Below are 22,156 nucleotides of genomic sequence, written 5' to 3' on the forward strand. Positions count from 1 at the left end.
AGCTTGAAGAACTCACTGGAGGACTTAAGCTGGCGGGTGGCGACATCAAGGCACTACTGACAAAGACAGCAGGACAAGCAGCCACCACAGAAGTATTCAGGATGGCTGGATATATCAGGTTGGCTACCACACACAAATATGATGCTATAACCTTCGACCTGATACGACCAGAAGTGTGGCGGGCCCTGCGAGAGAAGTACCCGTCACGCATGGATCCAGCTAAATTGGAGAAAGAATGTTTGAAGGATAGTGACAGCCCGTCACAGTTCTTGCATAACTATCAGAGAATGTGGAAGGCGGAGACGGGAAGTGAGTGGGACAGCAATGAATCAACAAAAGCTCTGTTTATGTTGTATGTGAAAAATGCCATGCCAAAAGAAGTACAAGATAAGTTGAATGCGGTGGTGGGGTTGATGAAAATGGACTGGCCGGTGTTCTCTGAGCATATAATACACTATGTGAAGGCACACAGGGCTGAAAAACAGGCCCTGGATGATCAGAGTAAGATGCTGGCTAATAAACTGACTCAGCTGCAGATAGGTGAACTGGCAAAGCAGAAGAAGGAAAGGGAGAGACCAAAGCCTCAAGCAGCTGTAAGTGTGGCCACTCCAGTGGAGGGAGGACCAACAGAAGGAGGGGTAATGCAAGCACCAGTTATTACACCCACCATGTCATCACCTCATGTTCAACAAACGTCTGCTGTGCCTAATGTTTACCCCACAGCTCCACCGGCAGGTCAACTCCAGAATCAGCAGATCCCTCCGATCCATGTGCACCTCAACCAAGGGGGAGGCATCCAGCAGCCTGCAGCAGGAAGAGGACGAGGTGGCCCTCCCACGCGGGGAAGATGGAGGAGGCCCCAAGGACCGTCTGGGGGACCTCCAACCGGGCAATATCAACCACAGCCACAGGTAGCCTCAACAGCACCCTCATTCCAATCAAGACTGCAGTGCTGGGGGTGCGGGCAGACAGGACACATGCAGAGGAACTGCCCGATCAACCCATGGCCGGAGCCCCAACAACCTGGCTCAGGACCCCCAAGCGCTGGAACAGGTCCTAATCCTCAAAACAGTGGACCGTGGATGGGTCCAGCAGCACATTGGCAATAGGGAGGCCCAGAGAAACCTGAAGGGGAGGTGATTTTACCAATTTTAACACAACGCCCACATGCTGAGCCCACAATAGATGTAACTATAAATAACCAGCGTCACCAGTTCATGATTGACACAGGAGCCACATACTCCTGTATAGGAAAAGACGGAGCCAACCTTCCCCTCTCAGCGTCGAAGATTCGAACAGTAGGTTTCTCTGGGAAAACACAAATAATACCAATGACTGAACCGGTTCCGTTGAAAATAGGAGAAAAGACAATTTATTCTTCTCTTTTATATTCAGCAGACACACCAATTAATCTCCTGGGAAGAGATGTGTTGTGCAAGCTCAATGCAAAAATCAAATGTACCCCTGATGGTATCTATTTTGAGGTGACCGACGACCAGTCTGAGAAATCTGATAACTTGTCTGTTCCTATGATGCCATTAACAACCCCCACAGGATCTCCACAGAAGTCAACTAGCAACCCAGAGGCGCAAGTTTTCTGGATGAAGCTGACAACACCGGACTCTTTCCTTCGTCATGAATGGGAAGCATGGAGACCACTGGTAATGAATCACTATGACATGGCTGAAGAGCCAACACTCCCACTCCACTGCACCATGTTTTATGATAAAGACCAAGTCCACGATGACTATGAGGAAAGCTGGGACGAAAAAATTAACAACAGAGCACTGATTGTCCAGTACGAAGACATCATAATAGGACCCCAAGGAGCAGCTGCAGCTGTGAAATTTGCAGGAGAGAATGTCGGGGACTGGTTTCAAGTCCCCAACTCCACGCCTCACGTCACTCTTTTGATTGCTGACAAATATGAATCACATGACTTGGGCCCCATGGTTCGAGCTGCAAGACAGATCAAAGATTGGATTCCCACAGACTGCAACCAGATTAGTGTCTCCGCAGATGGACTGTTTTTCAAAATCGCTTTCACACATGCAGATGAGGTGATAGCTGAAAGGGTTAAGGTATCCAGAGAAAGAGTTGGGCTTATGGCAACAACTGAAGAACACTTGACATTATTAGAACAAGTCCCATCCCAAGTATGGTCCCAACACAAGACAGATGTAGGGATAGTGAAATCGGCCGAACCACAACGATTCCATTTGAAGCCAGGCATCAGATTACCGTATCAAAAGCAGTATCCCCTCAGACAGGAAGCCATAGACGGTATAAATCCCATCATAACAGGACTAGTGGAGGCAGGGGTCCTCATAAAAACAAACAGTGCATGCAACACCCCAATCTTTCCCATAAAGAAACCAAATGGTGATGAGTACAGACTAGTGCATGACTTAAGGCTAATCAATGCCATTGTTGCAGAAGAAGTGCCCATCGTGCCTGATCCACACACTTTGTTGTCCAACATACCACCAGGCACAAAATGGTTTACGGTGATAGATCTGTGCTCTGCATTCTTCAGTGTACCAGTGCATCCAGATTCCCAACACTTGTTTGCATTCACATTCAAGGGTCAACAATACACATACACTCGCTTGCCACAAGGATTTGTACACTCTCCCTCCATCTTCAATCGCGTTCTTGCACATGATCTCAGTCACTTGGACATACAGTCCACCACCTTGATGTATGTGGATGACATTTTGATCTGCTCTGACTCCAAAGAACAGTGCGAGAAAGATTCCATCGCTGTATTGACAGCTCTGGCTGAAGGAGGACACAAAGTGAGTAAGAAAAAGCTGCAGTTCTGCCAAACAACGGTAGAGTACTTGGGCAGACAGCTAAGTGGGGACAAGAGGCAAATTGCACCGTCCCAGCTTGAAGCCATCAGTAAAACGCCTAAACCTCAAACTGTTGGTCACATGTTGTCTTTTCTTGGTATGGCAGGCTACAGCAGGCCTTGGATTTGTGATTACGCTCTCAAAACGGCACCATTGAGAACTTTGATCCGTGTAGCAGGCCAAGGACAACAGTCATCCCAGCTGCAATGGACTGATGAGGCAGAAGTGGCTTTCCAACTGCTGAAAAATGACCTCCAGGCTGCCCCAGCTCTAGCCAATCCAGACTATGGCAAACCATTCCATCTCTATGTGGCAGAAAAGCAAGGGTATGCATGCGCAGTATTGATGCAAGAAACTCCAACAGGTAAACAACCGATTTCGTACTACAGCACAAAGTTAGATGGTGTAGAAGAAGGTCTGCCACCCTGTTACCAGGGGCTAGCTGCAGCCGCTTTTGCATACAAAAAGGCCTCTGTGATCACTATGGGCCATCCAATATTCTTGTACACCTCACATCAACTGCATGCCATGCTCACAAGCCCACGCTTTGTGATAACCCAAGCACGACGAACAGGTTATGAGATCCTGCTTTCTGGACCTGACCTAACGGTGATGAGGTGCACTACCATCAACCCGGCCACAAGAATGGTATTGCCAACAGAAGGTGAGCCCCATGATTGTCTCAAGGAGACGGACACCTTCATGAAAGTCAGGGATGATTTGTTCAATCACCCTATTCCGTCCGACCTGACCTTGTTCGTTGATGGCTCATGTGTCAGGGGCGAGACAGGGAACAAGGCTGGGTATGGAATTGTCCAACTTAATCCTGATGGCTCCTTCACCAAACTACTATCAGTAAGTCTGGACCAGCCTTGTTCGGCCCAATTGGCTGAAATTAAAGCACTGACAGCAGCTTGTAGATTAGCAGCTAACAAAAGGGCCACAATCTACACAGATAGTGGGTACGGCTATGGAGTGTGCCATATCAACGCCAGTATCTGGAAACAAAGAGGGTTTGTGCGTACGGATGGCACCCCTGTGGCACATGGCCAAGCAGTGATCGAACTGATTCAGGCCATACACCTTCCAACATCGTTAGCCATAGTCAAATGTGCAGCACATCAAAACAACACCTCACCTGTTGCAATAGGCAACAATTTGGCAGACGAGGCAGCCAAAGAAGCAACGGGCCAAGCAGTGCAGGGACCAATTCTTTTCGAAGAAGATTGTGCACCCATAACAAATCTAGCTTCGCTGATAGAAGCACAGAACAAGGTCTCGGAAGCAGAAAAACGCCTGTGGGTTCAAAGGGGAGCTGTTCGAACATCACACCCCCATCTAGGGTTGTGGAGGGGTTTCCGCGGGCATTTTGTTTTGCCACTTTCTCTGTTGCCGATTGCTATCAAAAAGATGCATGAACCAGATCATTGTTCTAGGGCCCAAGTTATCAGAAAACTGCAAGCTGTGTGGTGGTCGCCGTATATGACACCGATGGTTGATAGAGAACTCGCCATGTGTCCCCACTGTCCGAAGTACAATGTCCGCAAAATGTTCACTCAGCCTTTGGCTCACATTCCCATGCCAGATGGCCCTTTCCGACATCTGGTTATGGACTATGTGGACATGATTGACCGTGTACAAGGGAAAAGATACATGCTGGTTGTTGTTTGCAGGTTCAGCAGGTGGATTGAAGCTTGCCCCACCTCCAAGGCTGATCACAAGGCCGCAGCGAAATTTCTGTGTAGAGAGGTGTTTCCCAGGTTTGGCATGCCAGACACCATCTCATCTGATAATGGTCCACATTTTGTTTCACAGGTGATACAGGAAATGTTCAAAATCCTAGGCATCAAGCAGAAGTATGGATGTGTGTATCACCCACAGTCTCAGGGGTCTGTGGAGCGAGCCAATGGTGTCTTGAAAACCAAGATAGCTAAGATCATGGCTGATTGCAATGGCAAACTAACATGGGTAGATGCTCTACCCCTGGCATTGATGGCAATGCGCTCCCAAACTAATCGACTAACCCATCTAACTCCTCATGAGATGCTTACAGGGCGTCCCATGCCTCTCCCACAAACTAGGGGACCACTGGAGGGGCCTGCCATGGCTCAGTTGGAACGTGAGTTGGGTGACTATTTACGTGCATTAACTCAAATCCACAGACTTGTGTTCCAACAGGTGAAAGAAGCCCACGGCAAAGACGAGACGCACATTCCCCTGGACGTTCGCGACGTCCAAATTGGTGACCTGGTGTTCATACGGGTGTTTAGGCGTCAGTGGAACGAACCGCGTAGGGAGGGACCCTTTAAGGTTGTGCTCACTACTCCCACTGCGTTGAAGGTTGAAGGTAAGCCCTTCTGGTTCCACAAGAACCACTGCACCCGCTATAGGCCACCAGACCCACCTGGACACTTTCCAGAACCGTCTGGGTCTGAGCATGCTGAAAGGGCAGCGCACAGCCTCCCTCAGGGCACCGGTTCCAGTCCAACACCGACATCCTCAAGTTCTGACTCACTGTCACCGCATGGTCAGAGGAGGTCAGCCCGCTTGTCAGCCCGTCGGCACAGACTGCAATCCAGCGACTCGGAGCATTCACCTGCTGCTGAGACGCCTGACAGGCCCAGTGACCCTCCTACTGACGCAGGTGTTCCTACAAGTCAGGTGGTGCCTCAAGACGGCCCACCAGCACCTGAAGAATACCACTCGCAACACACACAGGGTTCTGATGGCGGTGTGGCACGTTCATCAGATGACCCTTCACATGCATGCCCATCACCGCTTTCGCCACAGGAGGAAGTACCAGGCCCGTCCGACCCGCACACTTTCACATATCCGCCCACGCCGGGGCGGGACTGGTTTTTCTCTGAGTCTGACTAGCTGCATGTTGGTGTTAACCCTTTGTGGATTAACAACGGGGGAAATTATAGTGACCGCCACGGCTAATCCTCACACAGTCACCCCGCAACACACACTAGACACATGCGCTTTGGCAATGACCACATTAGCCACTAACAAAGGGATAATAGATAGTGACAATGGGGAACTTAAAAATATAATGCATGTCAAAGCAGATATATATGATTATGTGCTAACAGAAGAAATAGGGACCGAGTCAATGGGTAAACATTGGCTGGGATATCCCCAAAACGCGGACTGCCGTGGGGAGGGGACGGTGACCATTCAGGTAAGATGCACCAGAACAATGTGTCAAAACGCACGAACAGGACAGAGCATGTCAGTGGAAGAAGCCAGAATTAACGTAAGATTAATGAATAAAAGACAAAAACGGGACTTGAACAAACTAAGAACAGCACATTGGGACACAAATTTGTTCCAACAATGGATACAGTATTCCATAAGCGACATGTTTGCAGCAAGAAAACAGGAAAAACGAGACTGCATTGCCTGCTATAATGCTAAAAAATTGCCACAAGTCCAGATATTACCAGGGAGTGAGATAGGGGATTGTCCAGACATTTCTAAATGTTTTCCCCACTGTACAATGCACATGGCAGGGGGACTGTCGGGGTGGAGTGCAAACAAGAAGGTCTGCCCAAAAAAGCTCTCTTTTGATGATTATGACACACTAACAGTGCTTCCCCCAGTGGTCCGCAAGCCTGACAATCTTATCTTTCCTTTCTGCATAGCACGGGGAGACGAATTGGAGGAGGTTACGCAGAGAGCATCTGCAGTGATGACGGATGCGGAAGGATTGGTGAGATGCAGCAGATTAACATGGTACCCGAGACTAACCACAGGAAATGCCACAGGAACCATTAAAATATGTGAGACCAGTCCAAAAGCCCGAATACAATGTAAACAAATAGTACCAAACGGGGGACATGTGATTTATGAACAAAATTCGTCCTATATAGCCCAGTACAGACTGTTGGATTTGGGAAAGGGAACAGAACCATTGGGGGATATCTTTTGGACTTGCGAGAGTAACGCCACTATGTTACCACATCTACCGGCCAACTGGACGGGGATATGTGCTCCAATAATGTTAACAGGACGTTTATCCTTAATTACACAAGAATCAAATGAAACTGAAATACACCTTAGGAGCAAACGAAGTGCACCTGACTCCAACCCAGATAAGGAGTGGAATGTTTGGAAAGCATGGGATTGGAGAGCATCCAATGAAGTTTATATTACCTGGGATCAGATCCCCTTGGGTGTTCCGGATGATAACAATGCTCTAGGAGAAGCCTGGATAGAGTCTGGGAGGGTATTAGGCTCAGTTCCATTTACAGGAACTATAGCAAACGCCCAATACATAGCTAGGAACAGTCGGTGGGTTAACCTCCTTTGGTTTAATCAGCAGAGATTCATGAATTTCACTGTCAAAGGGGTGGCACTCGTGCGGGAACAGTTACATGCAACATCATTAATGACCTTACAAAATAGATTTGTGATAGAAACACGCATGGCAGAGGATCAGGGAATTTGTGACATAATTGGGGAAGAATGCTGCACCTTGATCCCAATGCATACAAGCGCCAACGGTAGTTTGACGGGCGTTCTGAAAGAAATGAAGCGGCTGCGAGATGAACATGTGAAAAATTCCAATTGGAATACGCAAATTACAAGCTTTAAGGACTGGCTAAGTAAACTGGGATGGCTTAAATACCTAAAACTGGCTGGGATAGTGCTGGCTGGAATTGTGTTGGTGGTATTGCTGGTGATCTGCTGTGTCATACCTCTGCTCCGCTTCCTAATATCACGTCTTTTTACTAGCATAACTGGACAATTCCCAGTCATATTGATGCAAGATTCCCTAGACTTGGAAGAGCGCATAGGGCTGTATGAAGCGTAGGAAAATAGGTAGGGAGGTAATGGTCGCCGCCTGCTCCCCACAAGGTACGTATTGTAAATACTCACATACGCGTATTGTAAAAACTCACATACACTTTGTAAATACTCACGTTCATGTTCGAACTAACACGGACAGCAAATTTCTCATAGGTATGAGGTAATCAGATAAATCACTAAAATTACCATGTCTCCATCACAGACTGTTGGAAATGGCAGAGGCTTTCTTTACCCGTTATGTGGCCGTGGATGACTGGTTTGGTCACAGTTCTAGCAGAGGGGACTACACACACACACCCGTAGGAACACATCCACCCCTAGCTGCCAACCCATTTGTTCCAAATAGGCACCTTGGTGACTCCCAGCAGGACGAGAGACACTTCGACCCGCCGTCAGGGGGGCCTGAGTGGAGCCAGTCCCAGACACCACCAAGGGGGAATCCAGCGAGACCATCAGCAGATCCGCCCGAGATCCAGTGGCCAGCAGCTTACCGCAGACCTCCATCCAACCCGCAAAGTCCAGACGACCCAGAGGATCGAGGACATCCTTCTGAGATCCACATCGGTCAACCCGCAGCTGCGATCCAACCGATGGCAAGACCTCCGTCTGTCAGACCGACCTATCTTCAAGTCAGCCCGGGTGATAGAGCTCATATCTCGACGTTCCTGGCCCGGCCCTTCGACCAGTACATACAACTCAGTGATCTTAGGGGTGAGATTGGGACCATGACAAAAACAGTCTACTCTGCTCTGCGAGCTGGTCTCACCCCTATGGCCCGCAAACAGATTCAGAAAGTCAGAAGCTCTGCTCATAGAGGCAAGTACAAGCAGAACCTTACTCGGGCAAGAGCAGAGCAAGAGCGACTGACTCAGCAATTGGTCCTTGCCCAACAGACAGCCAACTCTTTGCAGAGACAGGTGGATCGGACACAGGCTGACTATGATCGGGCTCAGCAAACACTAACACAACTGCGACAAGCCAACACCTCACTTCTCACCTTTTGTCAAAACAGACTGCGGCAACAGATCACAGCAGTCCGTGGCATGGAAGCCATACTGAGAAGGGGGGTGGGGGAACCCACTGCACAGCAGGAAGGACCTGCTGGGGGATTAAGACAATAGAATGGGACTAGCTGAAGCGGGACAGTATAACATATTGCGATGAATTAATAGGATTAAAATTATTAATGCAAAGGTAGTACGTACGGATAACTAATTAGTGCTTGTTTATGGATGATATGGATGATGTTTAAATTAGTAGCCTTGCTATGGGAGCCTGGTTCCATGATGTACTCCCGAGTGCATAGGCACCGTGAGTAAGTATATTGCTACATAGCATTTGCTACATAGCAAAATACATGTTGAAGTGGCGAGGGTTTGAACTCTCTGTTGTAAGCTTAGCCTGTGCCATCAGCACAGGCCTGATGAGTGACTTTAAATTGGTACAATTTAAGCATTGTCCTAGTGGCAATGAGTTTTGGGAAAACAATAATCAAAAATCCTTCTATAAAAAAAAAAGGTTTCAGAGGATTAACCCTCATACGTGTGCCAAGGGTTCGCCCTTAGAACAAACCACTGGTAAATAGCTGCATGAGCAGAAATGGACATGGTTTGGTGTGTGCTGTTAAAGATTATTATTTCACTGAAGTTTATTAACCTTGCATGCTCACGCGTGATTGTTATGGTACGATTATTTAGTGTTGACATGTAGTACTGCTGCCTTTGCCACCTGGCTAGGGTTTTACCTCCTACAACTACAACCTACCTACCTGTGGGGGGATGTTTCCCTGGCCATGTCTGCAAGGGTCAGCTAGGAGCCCGTCAGGGACGATCACGAGAGCCATCTGGATGGGCCAGTCCCAGGATGGATTTTAAGGTGAAGCCGTACAGCTGTCTTTACTGCTGTTGCTTCATTTTCTTGTGATCCTCACTGTGGGATGCATTTATGCTGACTACTTACTAATGGTGTGGTGTTTTTACCTCTGTAATCAGAGTGCTGTATTAATCTGTGTGTGCACGATATCTACTGTAACGTGGTTTTCTTTGTTGGGTGGTCCTTATCAGGACCACAGGGGGGAAATGTGGTGTAAGTTCACCGGGCCCTTATAGTAATAAAATATGAAGAAAATGCTTACGCAAAGTAAAGCTGGAAAGAACACATAATGAGGCCATGGAAAGTACCAAAGTTTAGCTCTGTGTAATGTCGAGTCAGGCATTAACGTCATGGAAAAGTACCAAGGTTCACACTGTGTAGTGTCGAATCATGCATTAATGCCATGAAAGGTACCAAGGTATGGCCACGTCAAGCAGTAATACAATGTACATGTTATCAAGATAGTAAACAGGAGATATGGATGTAGAAGGGAGGTCAGGAGTAATGGGAAGGACTATTACATGAATAAAGGTTTTAAAAAAGACAGGACAAAGGGCCCTGCCACAGGTAAACTAAGTAATTAAGACATAACGGTGGAAGATTAGGGAAAACACGCCATACGAAAGGAGGGGCCCCGGGGAGGAGCATCCGCAGGCCCAACTTGTATAAAAAGGGGAACCTTCAGAAGAGATTTCAGACTTAGCCTGGGCTACTTCTCATGTATGGTCGAATTGTAACTCTGCAATAAACCATCATTGGACCGCGAACCAGCTGAATCTGTCTCATCTTTGATGCTTCGTGACTTCTCATCTTTAACTACTGAGTATAGCATAATAGGTAAATTGAACTCCAAAAAAGTCACAACAGTAGTGGGCACATCTTAATCCCTGATGTGAATATTACCTGCAGTTGAAACTGAGACTCGCCGATCACTTCGTGTCTGCCAACAATCCAGCAGAAGCTGAAGATGACCAACTTCCTCATGTGTCACAGGGTGATCAGACGTTGCAACAAAAGAAATGCAGGTGGTAGAGAGAAGAGAAAAAGCTTACAGCACGTGGTATTCCCAAGAAGTCTCCCATCCAAGTACTAACCAGGCCCAACCCTGCTTGGCTTCCGAGATCAGACGAGGTCGGGCATATTCAGGGTGGTGTGGCTGTAAGCAACAATGTCTGTCACAAATGTGCATTATATAGGTACTGGAATCATACAGTTCCTCTATGTAACCACATAATTGCAGAGAAAGGCTAACTTGTAGTGGGCACATCTTCTTCCCTGTCGTGATTATTATCTGCAGTTGAAACTGAGACTCTCAGATCACTTCGTGTCTGCCAACAAAGCAGCAGCAGCTGAAGATGACCAACTTCCTCATGTGTCACAGGGTGATCAGACGTTGCAACAAAAGACATGCATGTGGTAGAGAGAAGGGATAAAGCTTACAGCACCTGGTATTCCCAAGCGGTCTCCCATCCAAGTACTAACCAGGCCCAACCCTGCTTGGCTTCCGAGATCAGACGAGGTCGGGCATATTCAGGGTGGTGTGGCTGTAAGCAACAATGTCTGTCACAAATGTGCATTATATAGGTACTGGAATCATACGGTTACACTATGTAACCAGATAATTGCTGAGAAAGGCTGATATGTAGTGGGCACATCTTCATCCCTGATGTGATTATTACCTGCAGTTGAAACTGAGAATCTCAGATCACTTCGTGTCTGCCAACAAAGCAGCAGCAGCTGAAGATGACCAACTTCCTCATGTGTCACAGGGTGATCAGACGTTGCAACAAAAGACATGCAGGTGGTAGAGAGAAGAGAAAAAGCTTACAGCACCTGGTATTCCCAAGCGGTCTCCCATCCAAGTACTAACCAGGCCCAACCCTGCTTGGCTTCTGAGATCAGACGAGGTCGGGCATGTTCAGGGTGGTGTGGCCGTAAGCAACAATGTCTGTGACAAATGTGCATTATATCGGTACTGGAATCATACAGTTCCTCTATGTAATCAGATAATTGCAGAGAAAGGCTAACTTGTAGTGGGCACATCTTCTTCCCTGACGTGATTATTATCTGCAGTTGAAACTTAGAATCTCAGATCACTTCGTGTCTGCCAAAAAGCAGCAGCAGCTGAAGATGACCAACTTCCTCATGTGTCACAGGGTGATCAGACGTTGCAACAAAAGACATGCATGTGGTAGAGAGAAGAGAAAAAGCTTACAGCACCTGGTATTCCCAAGCAGTCTCCCATCCAAGTACTAACCAGGCCCAACCCTGCTTGGCTTCCGAGATCAGACGAGGTCAGGCATTTTCAGGGTGGTGTGGCCGTAAGCAACAATATCTGTGAACAATGTGCATTATATAGGTACTGGAATCATACGGTTACACTATGTAACCAGATAATTGCAGAGAAAGGCTGATATGTAGTGGGCACATCTTCATCCCTGATGTGATTATTACCTGCAGTTGAAACTGAGACTCTCAGATCACTTCGTGTCTGCCAACAAAGCAGCAGCAGCTGAAGATGACCAACTTCCTCATGTGTCACAGGGTGATCAGACGTTGCAACAAAAGACATGCATGTGGTAGAGAGAAGAGAAAAAGCTTACAGCACCTGGTATTCCCAAGCGGTCTCCCATCCAAGTACTAACCAGGCCCAACCTTGCTTGGCTTCCGAGATCAGACGAGGTCGGGCAAATTCAGGGTGGTGTGGCTGTAAGCAACAATGTCTGTGACAAATGTGCATTATATCGGTACTGGAATCATACAGTTCATCTATGTAATCAGATAATTGCAGAGAAAGGCTAACTTGTAGTGGGCACATCTTCTTCCCTGACGTGATTATTATCTGCAGTTGAAACTTAGAATCTCAGATCACTTCGTGTCTGCCAACAAAGCAGCAGCTGCTGAAGATGACCAACTTCCTCATGTGTCACAGGGTGATCAGACGTTGCAACAAAAGACATGCACGTGGTAGAGAGAAGAGAAAAGGCTTACAGCACCTGGTATTCCCAAGCGGTCTCCCATCCAAGTACTAACCAGGCCCAACCCTGCTTGGCTTCCGAGATCAGACGAGGTCGGGCAAATTCAGGGTGGTGTGGCTGTAAGAAACAATGTCTGTCACAAATGTGCATTATATAGGTACTGGAATCATACGGTTATTCTATGTAACCAGATAATTGCTGAGAAAGGCTGATGCGTATTAGGCACATCTTTTTCCCTGTCGTGATTATTCTCTCCAGCGGAAACTGAGACTCTCAGATCACTTCGTGTCTGCCAACAAAGCAGCAGCAGCTGAAGATGACCAACTTCCTCATGTGTCACAGGGTGATCAGACGTTGCAACAAAAGACATGCATGTGGTAGAGAGAAGAGAAAAAGCTTACAGCACCTGGTATTCCCAAGCGGTCTCCCATCCAAGTACTAACCAGGCCCAACCTTGCTTGGCTTCCGAGATCAGACGAGGTCGGGCAAATTCAGGGTGGTGTGGCTGTAAGAAACAATGTCTGTCACAAATGTGCATTATATAGGTACTGGAATCATACGGTTATTCTATGTAACCAGATAATTGCCGAGAAAGAATGATATGTAGTGGGCACATCTTAATCCCTGATGTGATTATTACCTGCAGTTGAAACTGAGACTCTCAGATCACTTCGTGTCTGCCAACAAAGCAGCAGCAGCTGAAGATGACCAACTTCCTCATGTGTCACAGGGTGATCAGACGTTGCAACAAAAGACATGTAGGTGGTAGAGAGAAGAGAAAAAGCTTACAGCACCTGGTATTCCCAAGCGGTCTCCCATCCAAGTACTAACCAGGCCCAACCTTGCTTGGCTTCCGAGATCAGACGAGGTCGGGCAAATTCAGGGTGGTGTGGCTGTAAGCAACAATGTCTGTCACAAATGTGCATTATATAGGTACTGGAATCATACGGTTACACTATGTAACCAGATAATTGCCGAGAAAGAATGATATGTAGTGGGCACATCTTAATCCCTGATGTGATTATTACCTGCAGTTGAAACTGAGAATCTCAGATCACTTCGTGTCTGCCAAAAAAGCAGCAGCAGCTGAAGATGACCAACTTCCTCATGTGTCACAGGGTGATCAGTCGTTGCAACAAAAGACATGCAGGTGGTAGAGAGAGGAGAAATAGCTTACAGCACCTGGTATTCCCAAGTAGTATCCCATCCAAGTACTAACCAGGCCCAACCCTGCTTGGCTTCCAAGATCAGACGAGGTTGGGCATGTTCAGGGTGGTGTGGCCGTAAGCAACAATATCTGTGAACAATGTGCATTATATAGGTACTGGAATCATACGGTTCCTCTATGTAACCAGATAATTGCAGAGAAAGGCTGATATGTAGTGGGCACATCTTAATCCCTGATGTGAATATTACCTGCAGTTGAAACTTAGAATCTCAGATCACTTCGTGTCTGCCAACAAAGCAGCAGCAGCTGAAGATGACCAACTTCCTCATGTGTCACAGGGTGATCAGACGTTGCAACAAAAGACATGTAGGTGGTAGAGAGAAGAGAAAAAGCTTACAGCACCTGGTATTCCCAAGCGGTCTCCCATCCAAGTACTAACCAGGCCCAACCTTGCTTGGCTTCCGAGATCAGACGAGGTCGGGCAAATTCAGGGTGGTGTGGCTGTAAGCAACAATGTCTGTCACAAATGTGCATTATATAGGTACTGGAATCATACGGTTACACTATGTAACCAGATAATTGCCGAGAAAGAATGATATGTAGTGGGCACATCTTAATCCCTGATGTGATTATTACCTGCAGTTGAAACTGAGAATCTCAGATCACTTCGTGTCTGCCAAAAAAGCAGCAGCAGCTGAAGATGACCAACTTCCTCATGTGTCACAGGGTGATCAGTCGTTGCAACAAAAGACATGCAGGTGGTAGAGAGAGGAGAAATAGCTTACAGCACCTGGTATTCCCAAGTAGTATCCCATCCAAGTACTAACCAGGCCCAACCCTGCTTGGCTTCCAAGATCAGACGAGGTTGGGCATGTTCAGGGTGGTGTGGCCGTAAGCAACAATATCTGTGAACAATGTGCATTATATAGGTACTGGAATCATACGGTTCCTCTATGTAACCAGATAATTGCAGAGAAAGGCTGATATGTAGTGGGCACATCTTAATCCCTGATGTGAATATTACCTGCAGTTGAAACTTAGAATCTCAGATCACTTCGTGTCTGCCAACAAAGCAGCAGCAGCTGAAGATGACCAACTTCCTCATGTGTCACAGGGTGATCAGACGTTGCAACAAAAGACATGCAGGTGGTAGAGAGAAGAGAAAAAGCTTACATCACGTGGTATTCCCAAGAAGTCTCCCATCCAAGTACTAACCAGGCCCAACCCTGCTTGGCTTCCGAGATCAGACGAGGTCGGGCATATTCAGGGTGGTGTGGCCGTAAGCAACAATGTCTGTCACAAATGTGCATTATATAGGTACTGGAATCATACAGTTCCTCTATGTAACCACATAATTGCAGAGAAAGGCTAACTTGTAGTGGGCACATCTTCTTCCCTGTCGTGATTATTATCTGCAGTTGAAACTGAGACTCTCAGATCACTTCGTGTCTGCCAACAAAGCAGCAGCAGCTGAAGATGACCAACTTCCTCATGTGTCACAGGGTGATCAGACGTTGCAACAAAAGACATGCATGTGGTAGAGAGAAGGGATAAAGCTTACAGCACCTGGTATTCCCAAGCGGTCTCCCATCCAAGTACTAACCAGGCCCAACCCTGCTTGGCTTCCGAGATCGGGCATGTTCAGGGTGGTGTGGCCGTAAGCAACAATGTCTGTGACAAATGTGCATTATATCGGTACTGGAATCATACAGTTCCTCTATGTAATCAGATAATTGCAGAGAAAGGCTAACTTGTAGTGGGCACATCTTCTTCCCTGACGTGATTATTATCTGCAGTTGAAACTTAGAATCTCAGATCACTTCGTGTCTTCCAAAAAGCAGCAGCAGCTGAAGATGACCAACTTCCTTATGTGTCACAGGGTGATCAGACGTTGCAACAAAAGACATGCATGTGGTAGAGAGAAGAGAAAAAGCTTACAGCACCTGGTATTCCCAAGCGGTCTCCCATCCAAGTACTAACTAGGCCCAACCCTGCTTGGCTTCCGAGATCAGACGAGGTCGGGCATATTCAGGGTGGTGTGGCTGTAAGCAACAATGTCTGTCACAAATGTGCATTATATAGGTACTGGAATCATACGGTTACTCTATGTAACCAGATAATTGCCGAGAAAGGCTAACTTGTAGTGGGCACATCTTCTTCCCTGTCGTGATTATTATCTGCAGTTGAAACTGAGAATCTCAGATCACTTCGTGTCTGCCAAAAAGCAGCAGCAGCTGAAGATGACCAACTTCCTCATGTGTCACATGGTGATCAGACGTTGCAACAAAAGACATGTAGATGGTAGAGAGAAGAAAAAAAGCTTACAGTACCTGGTATTCCCAAGTAGTCTCCCATCCAAGTACTAACCAGGACCAACCCTGCTTGGCTTCCGAGATCAGACGAGGTCGGGCATATTCAGGGTGGTTTGGCCGTAAGCAACAATGTCTGTAACAAATGTGCATTATATAGGTACTGGAATCATACGGTTACACTATGTAACCAGATAATTGCCGAGAAAGGCTAACTTGCAGCTGGCAAATCTTCATCCTTGATGTGATTATTATCTGTAGTTGAAACTGAGACTCGCCGATCACTTCGTGTCTGCCAACAATCCAGCAGAAGCTGAAGATGACCAACTTCCTCATGTGTCACAGGGTGATCAGACGTTGCAACAAAAGACATGCAGGTGGTAGAGAGAAGAGAAAAAGCTTACAGCACGTGGTATTCCCAAGAAGTCTCCCATCCAAGTACTAACCAGGCCCAACCCTGCTTGGCTTCCGAGATCAGACGAGGTCGGGCATATTCAGGGTGGTGTGGCCGTAAGCAACAATGTCTGTCACAAATGTGCATTATATAGGTACTGGAATCATACAGTTCCTCTATGTAACCACATAATTGCAGAGAAAGGCTAACTTGTAGTGGGCACATCTTCTTCCCTGTCGTGATTATTATCTGCAGTTGAAACTGAGACTCTCAGATCACTTCGTGTCTGCCAACAAAGCAGCAGCAGCTGAAGATGACCAACTTCCTCATGTGTCACAGGGTGATCAGACGTTGCAACAAAAGACATGCATGTGGTAGAGAGAAGGGATAAAGCTTACAGCACCTGGTATTCCCAAGCGGTCTCCCATCCAAGTACTAACCAGGCCCAACCCTGCTTGGCTTCCGAGATCGGGCATGTTCAGGGTGGTGTGGCCGTAAGCAACAATGTCTGTGACAAATGTGCATTATATCGGTACTGGAATCATACAGTTCCTCTATGTAATCAGATAATTGCAGAGAAAGGCTAACTTGTAGTGGGCACATCTTCTTCCCTGACGTGATTATTATCTGCAGTTGAAACTTAGAATCTCAGATCACTTCGTGTCTTCCAAAAAGCAGCAGCAGCTGAAGATGACCAACTTCCTTATGTGTCACAGGGTGATCAGACGTTGCAACAAAAGACATGCATGTGGTAGAGAGAAGAGAAAAAGCTTACAGCACCTGGTATTCCCAAGCGGTCTCCCATCCAAGTACTAACTAGGCCCAACCCTGCTTGGCTTCCGAGATCAGACGAGGTCGGGCATATTCAGGGTGGTGTGGCTGTAAGCAACAATGTCTGTCACAAATGTGCATTATATAGGTACTGGAATCATACGGTTACTCTATGTAACCAGATAATTGCCGAGAAAGGCTAACTTGTAGTGGGCACATCTTCTTCCCTGTCGTGATTATTATCTGCAGTTGAAACTGAGAATCTCAGATCACTTCGTGTCTGCCAAAAAGCAGCAGCAGCTGAAGATGACCAACTTCCTCATGTGTCACAGGGTGATCAGACGTTGCAACAAAAGACATGCAGGTGGTAGAGAGAAGAGAAAAAGCTTACAGCACCTGGTATTCCCAAGCGGTCTCCCATCCAAGTACTAACCAGGCCCAACCCTGCTTGGCTTCTGAGATCAGACGAGGTCGGGCATGTTCAGGGTGGTGTGGCCGTAAGCAACAATGTCTGTGACAAATGTGCATTATATCGGTACTGGAATCATACAGTTCCTCTATGTAATCAGATAATTGCAGAGAAAGGCTAACTTGTAGTGGGCACATCTTCTTCCCTGACGTGATTATTATCTGCAGTTGAAACTTAGAATCTCAGATCACTTCGTGTCTGCCAAAAAGCAGCAGCAGCTGAAGATGACCAACTTCCTCATGTGTCACAGGGTGATCAGACGTTGCAACAAAAGACATGCATGTGGTAGAGAGAAGAGAAAAAGCTTACAGCACCTGGTATTCCCAAGCGGTCTCCCATCCAAGTACTAACTAGGCCCAACCCTGCTTGGCTTCCGAGATCAGACGAGGTCGGGCATATTCAGGGTGGTGTGGCTGTAAGCAACAATGTCTGTCACAAATGTGCATTATATAGGTACTGGAATCATACGGTTACTCTATGTAACCAGATAATTGCCGAGAAAGGCTAACTTGTAGTGGGCACATCTTCTTCCCTGTCGTGATTATTATCTGCAGTTGAAACTGAGAATCTCAGATCACTTCGTGTCTGCCAAAAAGCAGCAGCAGCTGAAGATGACCAACTTCCTCATGTGTCACACGGTGATCAGACGTTGCAACAAAAGACATGTAGATGGTAGAGAGAAGAAAAAAAGCTTACAGCACCTGGTATTCCCAAGTAGTCTCCCATCCAAGTACTAACCAGGACCAACCCTGCTTGGCTTCCGAGATCAGACGAGGTCGGGCATATTCAGGGTGGTGTGGCCGTAAGCAACAATATCTGTGAACAATGTGCATTATATAGGTACTGGAATCATACGGTTACACTATGTAACCAGATAATTGCCGAGAAAGGCTAACTTGCAGCTGGCAAATCTTCATCCTTGATGTGATTATTATCTGTAGTTGAAACTGAGAATCTCAGATCACTTTGTGTCTGCCAACAAAGCAGCAGCAGCTGAAGATGACCAACTTCCTCATGTGTCACAGGGTGATCAGACGTTGCAACAAAAGACATGCAGGTGGTAGAGAGAAGAGAAAAAGCTTACAGCACCTGGTATTCCCAAGCGGTCTCCCATCCAAGTACTAACTAGGCCCAACCCTGCTTGGCTTCCAAGATCAGACGAGGTCGGGCATATTCAGGGTGGTTTGGCCGTAAGCAACAATGTCTGTAACAAATGTGCATTATATAGGTACTGGAATCATACAGTTCCTCTATGTAACCAGATAATTGCCGAGAAAGGCTGATGCGTATTGGGCACATCTTCTTCCCTGTCGTGATTATTCTCTCCAGCGGAAACTGAGACTCTCAGATCACTTCGTGTCTGCCAAAAAAGCAGCAGCAGCTGAAGATGACCAACTTCCTCATGTGTCACACGGTGATCAGACGTTGCAACAAAAGACATGTAGATGGTAGAGAGAAGAAAAAAAGCTTACAGCACCTGGTATTCCCAAGTAGTCTCCCATCCAAGTACTAACCAGGACCAACCCTGCTTGGCTTCCGAGATCAGACGAGGTCGGGCATATTCAGGGTGGTGTGGCCGTAAGCAACAATATCTGTGAACAATGTGCATTATATAGGTACTGGAATCATACGGTTACACTATGTAACCAGATAATTGCCGAGAAAGGCTAACTTGCAGCTGGCAAATCTTCATCCTTGATGTGATTATTATCTGTAGTTGAAACTGAGAATCTCAGATCACTTCGTGTCTGCCAAAAAAGCAGCAGCAGCTGAAGATGACCAACTTCCTCATGTGTCACAGGGTGATCAGTCGTTGCAACAAAAGACATGCAGGTGGTAGAGAGAGGAGAAATAGCTTACAGCACCTGGTATTCCCAAGTAGTATCCCATCCAAGTACTAACCAGGCCCAACCCTGCTTGGCTTCCAAGATCAGACGAGGTTGGGCATGTTCAGGGTGGTGTGGCCGTAAGCAACAATATCTGTGAACAATGTGCATTATATAGGTACTGGAATCATACGGTTCCTCTATGTAACCAGATAATTGCAGAGAAAGGCTGATATGTAGTGGGCACATCTTAATCCCTGATGTGAATATTACCTGCAGTTGAAACTTAGAATCTCAGATCACTTCGTGTCTGCCAACAAAGCAGCAGCAGCTGAAGATGACCAACTTCCTCATGTGTCACAGGGTGATCAGACGTTGCAACAAAAGACATGCAGGTGGTAGAGAGAAGAGAAAAAGCTTACATCACGTGGTATTCCCAAGAAGTCTCCCATCCAAGTACTAACCAGGCCCAACCCTGCTTGGCTTCCGAGATCAGACGAGGTCGGGCATATTCAGGGTGGTGTGGCCGTAAGCAACAATGTCTGTCACAAATGTGCATTATATAGGTACTGGAATCATACAGTTCCTCTATGTAACCACATAATTGCAGAGAAAGGCTAACTTGTAGTGGGCACATCTTCTTCCCTGTCGTGATTATTATCTGCAGTTGAAACTGAGACTCTCAGATCACTTCGTGTCTGCCAACAAAGCAGCAGCAGCTGAAGATGACCAACTTCCTCATGTGTCACAGGGTGATCAGACGTTGCAACAAAAGACATGCATGTGGTAGAGAGAAGGGATAAAGCTTACAGCACCTGGTATTCCCAAGCGGTCTCCCATCCAAGTACTAACCAGGCCCAACCCTGCTTGGCTTCCGAGATCGGGCATGTTCAGGGTGGTGTGGCCGTAAGCAACAATGTCTGTGACAAATGTGCATTATATCGGTACTGGAATCATACAGTTCCTCTATGTAATCAGATAATTGCAGAGAAAGGCTAACTTGTAGTGGGCACATCTTCTTCCCTGACGTGATTATTATCTGCAGTTGAAACTTAGAATCTCAGATCACTTCGTGTCTTCCAAAAAGCAGCAGCAGCTGAAGATGACCAACTTCCTTATGTGTCACAGGGTGATCAGACGTTGCAACAAAAGACATGCATGTGGTAGAGAGAAGAGAAAAAGCTTACAGCACCTGGTATTCCCAAGCGGTCTCCCATCCAAGTACTAACTAGGCCCAACCCTGCTTGGCTTCCGAGATCAGACGAGGTCGGGCATATTCAGGGTGGTGTGGCTGTAAGCAACAATGTCTGTCACAAATGTGCATTATATAGGTACTGGAATCATACGGTTACTCTATGTAACCAGATAATTGCCGAGAAAGGCTAACTTGTAGTGGGCACATCTTCTTCCCTGTCGTGATTATTATCTGCAGTTGAAACTGAGAATCTCAGATCACTTCGTGTCTGCCAAAAAGCAGCAGCAGCTGAAGATGACCAACTTCCTCATGTGTCACATGGTGATCAGACGTTGCAACAAAAGACATGTAGATGGTAGAGAGAAGAAAAAAAGCTTACAGTACCTGGTATTCCCAAGTAGTCTCCCATCCAAGTACTAACCAGGACCAACCCTGCTTGGCTTCCGAGATCAGACGAGGTCGGGCATATTCAGGGTGGTTTGGCCGTAAGCAACAATGTCTGTAACAAATGTGCATTATATAGGTACTGGAATCATACGGTTACACTATGTAACCAGATAATTGCCGAGAAAGGCTAACTTGCAGCTGGCAAATCTTCATCCTTGATGTGATTATTATCTGTAGTTGAAACTGAGACTCGCCGATCACTTCGTGTCTGCCAACAATCCAGCAGAAGCTGAAGATGACCAACTTCCTCATGTGTCACAGGGTGATCAGACGTTGCAACAAAAGACATGCAGGTGGTAGAGAGAAGAGAAAAAGCTTACAGCACGTGGTATTCCCAAGAAGTCTCCCATCCAAGTACTAACCAGGCCCAACCCTGCTTGGCTTCCGAGATCAGACGAGGTCGGGCATATTCAGGGTGGTGTGGCCGTAAGCAACAATGTCTGTCACAAATGTGCATTATATAGGTACTGGAATCATACAGTTCCTCTATGTAACCACATAATTGCAGAGAAAGGCTAACTTGTAGTGGGCACATCTTCTTCCCTGTCGTGATTATTATCTGCAGTTGAAACTGAGACTCTCAGATCACTTCGTGTCTGCCAACAAAGCAGCAGCAGCTGAAGATGACCAACTTCCTCATGTGTCACAGGGTGATCAGACGTTGCAACAAAAGACATGCATGTGGTAGAGAGAAGGGATAAAGCTTACAGCACCTGGTATTCCCAAGCGGTCTCCCATCCAAGTACTAACCAGGCCCAACCCTGCTTGGCTTCCGAGATCGGGCATGTTCAGGGTGGTGTGGCCGTAAGCAACAATGTCTGTGACAAATGTGCATTATATCGGTACTGGAATCATACAGTTCCTCTATGTAATCAGATAATTGCAGAGAAAGGCTAACTTGTAGTGGGCACATCTTCTTCCCTGACGTGATTATTATCTGCAGTTGAAACTTAGAATCTCAGATCACTTCGTGTCTTCCAAAAAGCAGCAGCAGCTGAAGATGACCAACTTCCTTATGTGTCACAGGGTGATCAGACGTTGCAACAAAAGACATGCA

General features: G+C 46.8%; 22 non-coding genes and 8 pseudogenes across 22 annotated transcripts; all 30 read right to left on the bottom strand.

The window, feature by feature from the left end:
- Positions 1-10,587: 10,587 nt before the first annotated feature.
- LOC140298597 (5S ribosomal RNA) lies at positions 10,588-10,706 on the bottom strand. The gene has a single exon (XR_011914229.1). It is a non-coding gene; the product is annotated as a 5S ribosomal RNA (ribosomal RNA).
- A 269-nt stretch (positions 10,707-10,975) lies between these two features.
- Positions 10,976-11,094, bottom strand: LOC140298601 (5S ribosomal RNA). The gene has a single exon (XR_011914232.1). It is a non-coding gene; the product is annotated as a 5S ribosomal RNA (ribosomal RNA).
- A 269-nt stretch (positions 11,095-11,363) lies between these two features.
- On the bottom strand, positions 11,364-11,482 carry LOC140292070 (5S ribosomal RNA). The gene has a single exon (XR_011912512.1). It is a non-coding gene; the product is annotated as a 5S ribosomal RNA (ribosomal RNA).
- Positions 11,483-11,750: 268 nt separating this feature from the next.
- On the bottom strand, positions 11,751-11,869 carry LOC140291892 (5S ribosomal RNA). Its single transcript, XR_011912496.1, has one exon. It is a non-coding gene; the product is annotated as a 5S ribosomal RNA (ribosomal RNA).
- Positions 11,870-12,138: 269 nt separating this feature from the next.
- LOC140297344 (5S ribosomal RNA) lies at positions 12,139-12,257 on the bottom strand. Its single transcript, XR_011913086.1, has one exon. It is a non-coding gene; the product is annotated as a 5S ribosomal RNA (ribosomal RNA).
- A 269-nt stretch (positions 12,258-12,526) lies between these two features.
- On the bottom strand, positions 12,527-12,645 carry LOC140290270 (5S ribosomal RNA). Its single transcript, XR_011912337.1, has one exon. It is a non-coding gene; the product is annotated as a 5S ribosomal RNA (ribosomal RNA).
- Positions 12,646-12,914: 269 nt separating this feature from the next.
- LOC140298665 (5S ribosomal RNA) lies at positions 12,915-13,033 on the bottom strand. Its single transcript, XR_011914290.1, has one exon. It is a non-coding gene; the product is annotated as a 5S ribosomal RNA (ribosomal RNA).
- Positions 13,034-13,302: 269 nt separating this feature from the next.
- Positions 13,303-13,421, bottom strand: LOC140297345 (5S ribosomal RNA). The gene has a single exon (XR_011913087.1). It is a non-coding gene; the product is annotated as a 5S ribosomal RNA (ribosomal RNA).
- A 269-nt stretch (positions 13,422-13,690) lies between these two features.
- LOC140298152 (5S ribosomal RNA) lies at positions 13,691-13,809 on the bottom strand. The gene has a single exon (XR_011913825.1). It is a non-coding gene; the product is annotated as a 5S ribosomal RNA (ribosomal RNA).
- Positions 13,810-14,078: 269 nt separating this feature from the next.
- LOC140297346 (5S ribosomal RNA) lies at positions 14,079-14,197 on the bottom strand. Its single transcript, XR_011913089.1, has one exon. It is a non-coding gene; the product is annotated as a 5S ribosomal RNA (ribosomal RNA).
- Positions 14,198-14,466: 269 nt separating this feature from the next.
- On the bottom strand, positions 14,467-14,585 carry LOC140298153 (5S ribosomal RNA). Its single transcript, XR_011913826.1, has one exon. It is a non-coding gene; the product is annotated as a 5S ribosomal RNA (ribosomal RNA).
- A 269-nt stretch (positions 14,586-14,854) lies between these two features.
- On the bottom strand, positions 14,855-14,973 carry LOC140303127 (5S ribosomal RNA; annotated as a pseudogene).
- Positions 14,974-15,242: 269 nt separating this feature from the next.
- On the bottom strand, positions 15,243-15,351 carry LOC140301510 (5S ribosomal RNA; annotated as a pseudogene).
- Positions 15,352-15,619: 268 nt separating this feature from the next.
- On the bottom strand, positions 15,620-15,738 carry LOC140290155 (5S ribosomal RNA). Its single transcript, XR_011912326.1, has one exon. It is a non-coding gene; the product is annotated as a 5S ribosomal RNA (ribosomal RNA).
- Positions 15,739-16,006: 268 nt separating this feature from the next.
- LOC140299284 (5S ribosomal RNA) lies at positions 16,007-16,125 on the bottom strand (annotated as a pseudogene).
- Positions 16,126-16,394: 269 nt separating this feature from the next.
- LOC140298415 (5S ribosomal RNA) lies at positions 16,395-16,513 on the bottom strand. Its single transcript, XR_011914064.1, has one exon. It is a non-coding gene; the product is annotated as a 5S ribosomal RNA (ribosomal RNA).
- A 269-nt stretch (positions 16,514-16,782) lies between these two features.
- LOC140301516 (5S ribosomal RNA) lies at positions 16,783-16,891 on the bottom strand (annotated as a pseudogene).
- Positions 16,892-17,159: 268 nt separating this feature from the next.
- Positions 17,160-17,278, bottom strand: LOC140290167 (5S ribosomal RNA). The gene has a single exon (XR_011912327.1). It is a non-coding gene; the product is annotated as a 5S ribosomal RNA (ribosomal RNA).
- A 268-nt stretch (positions 17,279-17,546) lies between these two features.
- Positions 17,547-17,665, bottom strand: LOC140292082 (5S ribosomal RNA). The gene has a single exon (XR_011912513.1). It is a non-coding gene; the product is annotated as a 5S ribosomal RNA (ribosomal RNA).
- Positions 17,666-17,933: 268 nt separating this feature from the next.
- Positions 17,934-18,052, bottom strand: LOC140290178 (5S ribosomal RNA). Its single transcript, XR_011912328.1, has one exon. It is a non-coding gene; the product is annotated as a 5S ribosomal RNA (ribosomal RNA).
- Positions 18,053-18,320: 268 nt separating this feature from the next.
- LOC140297745 (5S ribosomal RNA) lies at positions 18,321-18,439 on the bottom strand. Its single transcript, XR_011913454.1, has one exon. It is a non-coding gene; the product is annotated as a 5S ribosomal RNA (ribosomal RNA).
- Positions 18,440-18,708: 269 nt separating this feature from the next.
- Positions 18,709-18,827, bottom strand: LOC140298200 (5S ribosomal RNA). The gene has a single exon (XR_011913870.1). It is a non-coding gene; the product is annotated as a 5S ribosomal RNA (ribosomal RNA).
- A 269-nt stretch (positions 18,828-19,096) lies between these two features.
- Positions 19,097-19,215, bottom strand: LOC140297746 (5S ribosomal RNA). The gene has a single exon (XR_011913455.1). It is a non-coding gene; the product is annotated as a 5S ribosomal RNA (ribosomal RNA).
- A 269-nt stretch (positions 19,216-19,484) lies between these two features.
- LOC140298154 (5S ribosomal RNA) lies at positions 19,485-19,603 on the bottom strand. Its single transcript, XR_011913827.1, has one exon. It is a non-coding gene; the product is annotated as a 5S ribosomal RNA (ribosomal RNA).
- A 269-nt stretch (positions 19,604-19,872) lies between these two features.
- LOC140303134 (5S ribosomal RNA) lies at positions 19,873-19,991 on the bottom strand (annotated as a pseudogene).
- Positions 19,992-20,260: 269 nt separating this feature from the next.
- LOC140301523 (5S ribosomal RNA) lies at positions 20,261-20,369 on the bottom strand (annotated as a pseudogene).
- Positions 20,370-20,637: 268 nt separating this feature from the next.
- LOC140290189 (5S ribosomal RNA) lies at positions 20,638-20,756 on the bottom strand. Its single transcript, XR_011912329.1, has one exon. It is a non-coding gene; the product is annotated as a 5S ribosomal RNA (ribosomal RNA).
- A 268-nt stretch (positions 20,757-21,024) lies between these two features.
- Positions 21,025-21,143, bottom strand: LOC140299285 (5S ribosomal RNA; annotated as a pseudogene).
- Positions 21,144-21,412: 269 nt separating this feature from the next.
- On the bottom strand, positions 21,413-21,531 carry LOC140298417 (5S ribosomal RNA). The gene has a single exon (XR_011914066.1). It is a non-coding gene; the product is annotated as a 5S ribosomal RNA (ribosomal RNA).
- Positions 21,532-21,800: 269 nt separating this feature from the next.
- LOC140301528 (5S ribosomal RNA) lies at positions 21,801-21,909 on the bottom strand (annotated as a pseudogene).
- Positions 21,910-22,156: the final 247 nt, after the last annotated feature.

This window comes from Leuresthes tenuis, unplaced genomic scaffold, assembly GCF_036924035.1.
Source record: "Leuresthes tenuis unplaced genomic scaffold, fLeuTen1.0.hap1 SCAF_1, whole genome shotgun sequence".
Lineage (NCBI taxonomy): Eukaryota > Metazoa > Chordata > Actinopteri > Atheriniformes > Atherinopsidae > Leuresthes > Leuresthes tenuis.